We start from the raw sequence: 7,522 nt of genomic DNA on the forward strand, positions 1-7,522 counted from the left end.
CATCAACACACACAGTCCCAAACAGCCTTCAAATCATAGGAGCCCCAGCTGGCGAAGTCAAATGGACATAGCTAGTATCGTCTCCAAATACCTATCATCTATGGCTCAATTGCAAATATGGGCAGAAAAATTAGGCTAGGAAATCAATGGACTCTCCATAAGTCACGTATTCAATTCTGAACTAGTCATCTTTATGCAGGCAGAAGCTGGGGTGACATGAGCACAGAGGAAAGGCCATGTGAAGATGCAAGGAAGGGGGTGGTTGGCACAGGAGAACCCAGCCTGCTGACAGCTTGGACTTGAACTTCCCACCTCTGGATCTGAGATAGAGATAAATCTCTGTCATTCAAGCTCCCCAGTCTGTGTTATCTTACGATGGCCACCCTAGCAGACTCATACATACAGACATACAGATGCATGTGTGTGTGTGATAGGGATGTGTGTGTATTTGATAGAAGATCATAGATACATTTTATGGGAGGAAGGCAATTTTTTTTTCTAGAAGATGTTGCCATTTCTTCATTTGTTGCTTCTCTTTGCACTCTCTCTTCCTGCTTCTCTGTTGTTTTCTTTGTAGAAATGATGTTGCCCTTCCTTCATTCTGAAATGTGTCCAGGCTCTCCCTTATGTATTCCAGCTCCACGTTTGCAACAATACTTCTACATTCTAGCAAGTAATATCACCCAAACTCAAACACACTTTATTTCTTCTAAAACTAAATTAGTTCGTACTCTTAAAAACCCTTTTTTCTCCCCTTAAATACCGCCACTATAAAGTAGAGCCAGACACATTGATGGAGCAATTCTTTTTCTTTTGAGACAATGTCTCCTCACTGAGGCTGGGGTGCCGTGGGGTGATCTTGGCTCACTGCAGCCTCTGCCTCCCAGGTCCACACTATTCTCGTGCCTCATCCTCCCAAGTAGCTGGTACTATAGGTACCCACCACCTCAACTAGGTAATTTTTGTAGTTTTAGTAAAGACAGGATTTCTCCATGTTGGCCAGGCTGGTCTCGAACTCCTGACCTCAAGTGATCTGCCCCAAACGGTCTCCCAAAGTGCAGGGATTACAGGCATCAACCACCACGCCCGGCCTCTGTGGAGTCATTTTGAGTCTTGTTCTTTCCTTGCTTTCTGCTATCTCTGCTGAATCTCCTTGCCCCGAACAATCAGGCACAAAAGAATTCTGATTTCATATGTGTTTCTCTCCATATGTGTTTTCATGCAGGTCTCACCTCCAGTTACCTTTATTGTACCAGTAAAGTGAATAATCAACAGCTTAGTATCTTTTTAAATAACAGAGCTTACAGTGTACCTGTGGCTATTTGTAAACAATTTCATGGACTGACAAAAATGAATTTGCAAGTTCGAGCACAGTGGCTCACGCCTGTAATCCCAGCACTTTGGGAGACTGAGGCAGGCGGATCATGAGGTCAAGAGATCGAGACAAGCCTGGCCAACATGGTGAAACCCCATCTCTATTAAAAATACAAAAATTAGCTGGGTGTGGTGGCATGAACCTACAGTCTCAGCTACTCAGGAGGCTGAGGCAGGAGAATCGCTTCAACCCAGGAGATGGAGGTTGCAGTGAGCCAAGATTGAGCCACTGTACTCCAGCCTGGTGACAGAGCAAGACTCCTCCATCCCCACTCAAAAAAAAAAAAAAAGAAGAATTTGCAGGACCAATTACTGTTTAATCATTTATTATGCAAATATTAAAGTAACTACTGACAATTGACAAGCAATTTCTAGCTTATTTGTTCTGAGCTGCAAACAGTTTCAAAGGAAGAATGTATAATACACTAAGAGAAAACAAACAATATTTTAAAAATAACACGAAAATGTAACAGCAGCATCAAAATTATCTCTGTTTTTTTTTTCTATGGGATTCTACTATTAGATGGAATTATTGCAATGATGAAATCCCATTAAATCTTCAGATAGGCTGGGTGGAGTTGCTTACTCCTACAATATGAGCACTTTGAGAGGCCAAGGTGGGAAGTTTGCTTGAGTTCAGGAGTTTGAGGCCAATCTGGGCAGCGTTCTAAGATCTTCCCTCTACTAAAATAATGATAATAAGTTAGCTGGGAGTGGTGGTGTGAGCCTGTAGTCCCAGCTACTCTGGAGGCTGAGGTGAGAGGATTTCTTGGGCCAGTGAGTTGTCAACATGCTACTTCCTGCACTCCAGCCTGGGTGACAGAGCTAGACTCTGTCAAAAAGAGAGAAAGAAACAAAAAAAGAAGGAAGGAAGCAGAGAGACGGGAGGGGGAGGGAGGGAGGGAAGGAGGAAGGAAGGAAGGACAGAAGGAAGGAAGGAAAGAACCTGAGAAAATATCTGATTCTGATATAACCCGCGAACCACCTAGAGAATCCTAAAATCTCTGACCATCTTGAGTAGAAGCTGGGTGTGCTAGCGTTTGTAGGAAGTTTTGGTTGTGGAAGGAGGTGAGAAAGAAAGAAATGAGAGAATCTGGAAGAATGGGATTCTAGGGGTACAGGGAAGGAAAGGTTAGGGATTGAAGAGCGAAGGGAAGGAAAAACCTTTCCTCACCCATCACAAAGTTTACAGCTGAAGCCCCTGTAGCAAAAGACAAGCTGACACTAGAAACGCACACACATTTATTTAATAGAAGTTCAAAGTTTGACATTAAACGGGAGACTTTGGGAGTGAAGACCCGAAGAAACGGGCAAACTTGTACATTATTATGCTCAGGTTTGATGAGTGAACAGTCCTAGAGAAATATAATTACAGGTCAAAGAGTCTGATCTATTGGTGGTATATGGAGGGGACAGCAAAGCTTGTATGTTCAGATTCTTCTCTGTCCCTGTGTCCCTTTCTTTTGGGGATAGTGAGGGCACCTCTCAAATAAGGGTTGTATGGTCCACTTCACGGGAGAAGGGCAAGGGAAAGATGAAAGTTGCCTTCTTGCTTCCACTGTTTTCTCAAATGCCAGCATGCCATATTTTGGAGTAGTAAGTCCTAAATCCCAACAGAGGCTATTACCTAAAGCATATTATGCTTCGGGATTTGTTGAACCTTATAAATATCAGAGCATCAATTATGTGTATCCTGTGATCTCTGAATCTCAAATAAATGTGTAGCCTCTCATGCCCAACATGAACAAATAAATGAACACGAGCAAGCACATCAATAGAGAATCCTACCTGTTTCCTATGGCTATTGTAAAAAATTACCACAAACTTAGCTTAAGACAACACCAGACTGATTTTCCTACAATCCTGGAGGTGAGAAGGGTGACACGGGTCCTCCTGGCCAGAGCTGCCGTCCTCATGGAGCCTTGGGAGGATCCTTGCCTTGCCTCTTCCAGCTCCTAGAGGCTGCCTGCCTTCCTTGGTGTATGGCCTTCTTCCATCTTTGAGGCCAGCATGGCCAGAGGAGGCTTTCTCTGATTCGGACCTCCTTCCTCATTTAAGGATGCTGGTGATTTTACTGAGCCTACCAAGATAGTTCAGCGGCTTAAGGTTGGTTGATGAGATAAACCACAACGTTGATTTCTGCTTGCCATATAACATGACACATCCGTAGGCTCTCAGAAGTAGGACGTGGATACCACTGGGGAGCACTATTCTATCGACCACAGTGGACTTGACTGATTTTTATTTGACTGCAGTATCTGGTCATTCTGTTCTTATTTTTGAAATTCATTCTGTTGCTACCGTTTTTTTAGTACATATCCACTCATTCTTTTCTGACCCAACTGGTGAATCTCAGAGGATTGACACCCGAACTTGACAGATGATCCCACATTTTCCCCTTCGAAAGGATCCATGTTTTGAAAATAGACATAGCCAGGGTTTCGGAGGTGGGAAACAGGAGACCACACTTCACAGGACACTAATGTTCACCACAGTATCATTAACTCATTCAGAAAATCCCATAGGGCAGAGAAGAGGAAATACAAAGCTTAAATCGATTTCTCTAATTACATGCAAATTAGATAGTGTGGGAAAGTTTGAGCTTAATGAGGGCAAATTGATCCTGAGGGCATCTCTGGCAATTCTCCATTCACAAGGATGGAACAGCAGCTCTCCAGAATAGGGCAGTGGGTCCCAGGCCTGGGGGAAGAGCTGGCGCAAACTCCTGGGAAAACACCTCTTACTCAATAGAAGTACACGGCCCCATTCATGAGCATCTCCTGAAACACTCCACTGCCGGTCAAGGAAGACTTGTCATAGATTTGGAATAAGGGTCTGAGAAGGCAAAGTAAAATCCCAAGCCCCTCAACCAACTGAATGGACCCTAACTTAGCACAGGGGAACGAAGAAAATCATTAAAGACTGAGTTTCCGGCCCTGATGGGACAGGAGGTCGAATAGGCCTCATCCTACCCACCCCCTTTGGCTGTTCAGACACGACAACTGACCAGCATTAGTGTTCAAACAGAGGTCATAAGACTGACGGGATAGACTCTTTGTGGCAATAAGATACCAACTTATAAACAGGATTTAAAGCCATGCCATGCAAGGGGTAAGTCACACACCCTACACTTCACAGTATAAACTCTGTTCTAACTGCCACAAGGTTTTTGGTGTTCTTGTGTCACCAAACGACAAACACTGGCCTTGAAATAAATGCTATTTAAACAATTGCCGTTCGTCCACGGCCAGCTGCTGACTGACTCAGTTCCAGCCCCCGTTCCGCAGACATACCACAGCTTTGATCGGATAAGAAACTGATTTCAGTAACTTTCTCCTGGTTAGAGACCACTGACCACGGACGGGCTCTAGATGGTTTACAGAGGCTGCACCCTGGGCACTTCACGTCCCCACTTTACCTTTTGATGTGTGGGGCCTGATTGTGATACATTTAAACACTAAGTCTGCACAGCCAGGTGAACTTGGATCATATATTACATATATGTTTGCTCAATATGCACGTATCAGGGCCATCTTCATGACTATTCATGGATCTTCCTGTAATCTGTTGAATATGTACATTTCACTACTGGTTCAGCATAAATTCCTGTTCTGCCCCTCCCCTCCCTTGAGGCACCTGCTAACACACCATGCCACAGGCTAAGCCTCCCAGCCTGTCAGGATGGCCTCCCTGTAGGCTGTAGACCTTTCTAAGAAATAAAAATCTCCTTTGCAAATTCATAAATTGTGGGAATTTTTACATGACAAGTCTAATCTAAGTCCACCAGCGTAGCCGGCTCAAATTGGACGTAGGTGGAGTCTGGAAGGAACCCAGAGAGGGAAGCACTGCCCACAGGGAATTGAGGCTAATTCCCTGCTGCAGAACACATCCCCTGCCACTCAGTGTTCCTGACCTTTCAGTCCCCACAGCCTCTGCTCTGGGCTGAATTCTCATCCCTACACCAGAATTATTTTCCGAAAACCTCTAGTATGATTCACATGAAATCTATGCTTCGTACTGCTTCCGAAGAGTCATTGCATGACAGCTTAGGTAATTCTCCAATTTTAAATGCTTCACTGGGTTCTCAGAGCTTCTAAGACAAAATTCTGAGTCCATGGTTTGGCTCATAAAGCTTTTCATGAATTGGCATTTGCCCCCTTAGACGGGCACTTTGCTTTCTTCTTTGTAAATTGTGAGCATGTGAGGCTGTGTAGACATCTGTGCTTCTGCACATGGTCCTCAACCACGATGTCTGCGTGCACACTCTTGCTTCAATTGAACTTGCTTTTATATTTATGTAACTAACACACAGTCTTCAAACATCAGCTCCAGTACTACCTCGTTTGGAGATTTTTGATTGAGAGATTGACTCCTGAAGTGCTTTCATGTGCTCCCTTTGCAAGTGCCTCTCACAGCACTCAGAATTCTATGTTTTCATTGTGGGTGGATCTCCCTAACATTCTTAGAGGGCAGAGGACATGGCTTCTATGGCTTCGCGTTGCCAGTGCATTGCACAGTGGTTGTCCCTTTGTGGGCGCAGAAATACCTACAGATTGACACAGGCTAGTGATGCATTTGAAGGGAGAATTTTTCATTTATTCTTATTTAAATAATCCTACTTCAATTCTCCACCCCTCAGGTTCTTCCTACATAAACTTGTGTTGAAAATACCAAATCTACCTCTAGGACTGTTGAGGTGTAATTTTCACAATGATAATACTAACGAAAGTGTTACATAAACTATTTATTTGTAAAGCCTCTTATTAAAAATAATGTGCAGCTTTTTAAATCTCTCCTAGTTACATATTATTCATAAAAATAATTTTACAGTTACACTGTAACCTATGCTATCAGGTCATGGGAGGGTTTGTTCTGTTACAGAAAAATATTATTCAGTGATACTGGTTCTGTACCATGCAGGAGGCTTTATTCAGGACTATTGAAATGGGCACAGTGAGAGTGCTGTGGGGATTTGCAGTAGAGGAGATGGAGTGGGCTCAACTCAGAATGCAGCAAGGGCAAGTGGAAATTCATGGCCAAGGAGCATGACGTGGGCTCAATGGATTGAAAACCGCTAAGAGAAAACAATCTCAGTCTTATGCAGCTTTGAAATAATTCCAGACACATGGTTTGCCACACAAGCGGCATATGTCTTGTTATAAGAACTTGGAACTTTTTCCTTCTTCCTTGGAGAAGGTGATGACTTATCAGATCCTGTGTATGAGAACTTAGAGCAAACCCTCCCTCCCCTTAGGAATGCTATGTCATACCTTATGAGACTCCGTATGTGAGTTACTGACCTCAACTACTGGACTTCAAAATAGAACTACCAATTGATTCAGCGATCCCACTACTGGGTACATACTCAAAGGGAAAGAAATCATTGTATCAAAAAGAAATATGCAATCCTGTATTTATAGCAGCAATATAAATATACTTAGCAGTACCTAAGTGTTCATAAACAGATGATTGGATAAAGAGAATGTGGTGTGTGTGTATATATATATATATATACACACACACACATACACATACATAAATATGTGGTGGATATATATATCTATCATATATATATTGGATAAAGAAAATGTGGTGTGTATATGTATATATATACATATATATGTGGTGGATATATATATATATCATATATATATAGGATCAAGAAAATGTGTATGTGTGTGTGTGTGTGTGTGTGTGTGTGTGTATATATATATGGTATGGAATGCTATTCAACATGGATTTAACTGGAGACCACTATCTTAAATAAAATACGTCAGACACAGAAAGACTAATGCTGCATGTTCTAACTCATAAGTGGGAGCTAAATAATGTGTACCCATGCATATAGTGTGGGATTATAGATGCTGGAGACTCAGAAGGGTGGGGATGGGAGTGGGGAATGATGGGAAGTTAATTATTGGATACAATGCACATTATTCTAGTGATGAATACACTAACAGCCCTAACTTCACCACTGTGCAATGTATTCATGTAGCAAAATTACGTTTGTACCCCATACATTTATACAATCAAAAATTTTAAAACTATACATAAACCTAAGAGAGTGACAGCCACTTTGAGGGCTTAGGTAAAGCAGGCTGCCCTCTGTCGGCCACCTCCAGATTGCCCAGACCTTAGACAGCAGCAG

Source organism: Sapajus apella, unplaced genomic scaffold, assembly GCF_009761245.1.
Source record: "Sapajus apella isolate SASKATOON/1434 unplaced genomic scaffold, GSC_monkey_1.0 scaffold54, whole genome shotgun sequence".
NCBI lineage: Eukaryota > Metazoa > Chordata > Mammalia > Primates > Cebidae > Sapajus > Sapajus apella.